Raw genomic sequence first — 1158 nt, 5'->3', positions numbered from 1 at the left:
TAATTATAAAAGTGGTCAATTAATTAGTAAATATTGTTCTGTCTTGAGAATTTTTGCTTCCCCATCCAATCCTGAAACTGTATAGATATAGTTAGTGAGCCCCCTGTATTCTCACTAAAACTGTATGATTTGGGATCAAACTCATTTTTTAAAATATTTTTATTAAATTTAGAGTAAAAGGAAAGGAGAGAGAGAGAAAGAAACACTGATTTATGCATTCACTGGTTGATTCTTATGTGTCCTGACTAGGGTTCAAACCCACAACCTTGGTGTATCAGCATGATGTTCTAACCAGCTGAGCTATCAGGCCAGGGCTAGGATCAAATTCTTAAGAATCAGATTGAATCATTGGGTGGGAGATACTATTTTAAGGTATCCTTTGATTTTTTTTTTTTTTAAGTAATACAAAAGAAAGACCTCCCTAATACTTAACCTTACTTTCATAAATCTGGATTTCCGGCACTCACGCTTTCTTACAGCAGGGTATATCCACATTTTCTTGGTGAGCTGGAGGTTAAATGTTGCCCCACTTTTCTCTCTGCAGGCAAGTGGCTAGGTTCAAGACCATTGTGTGGTCAGCCCAGGTGGGGCAGGTACAGAAGGAAGTTCCCCACTTGCAGAGAGGGTGAATTCCTGGGGTGGGGGCCCCCTCATTGCCCACGCCCCAATGAAGACAGGTTGGCAGAGGTCTTTCTCCTCAATCCTCTGCAGGCAAGAAGAGTTGATGATTAAAGACAAAAGCAGGCCAGGAAAAAAAGACTCCCTTATTTTCCTGAGCACCTTCCCTAACCCATAACATCCCCTGACATGTCTATAAAGGAAAGTGTCTGATGTTTATCATGATCACAAAACCCACCCTTTCCCCATCTTGAAATAAACTCCACCTTTCTATCCTGTGGGATTAGCAGTGAATACTGCTGAGATCAAACAGGATTTCATGGTGCTTTTGTTAGATTTCCTAAACAGGCAGCTGTGGGCAGAAAATTAAATAAACAACAGGGCTTTTCAGGGGATCTTTAAATGATTGTGTAATGCAGCGACTTTAACCCTTTTTCATTCATAGCACATATAAACTAATTACTAAATTCTGTGGCACACTAAACATTGTTTTTTTGTCTATGACAAAAATAGGTATAATTTTAATTCATTCACACAAGA

The sequence above is a fragment of the Saccopteryx bilineata genome, chromosome 5 (assembly GCF_036850765.1).
Source record: "Saccopteryx bilineata isolate mSacBil1 chromosome 5, mSacBil1_pri_phased_curated, whole genome shotgun sequence".
Lineage (NCBI taxonomy): Eukaryota > Metazoa > Chordata > Mammalia > Chiroptera > Emballonuridae > Saccopteryx > Saccopteryx bilineata.
This window is presented reverse-complemented; position numbering follows the sequence as displayed.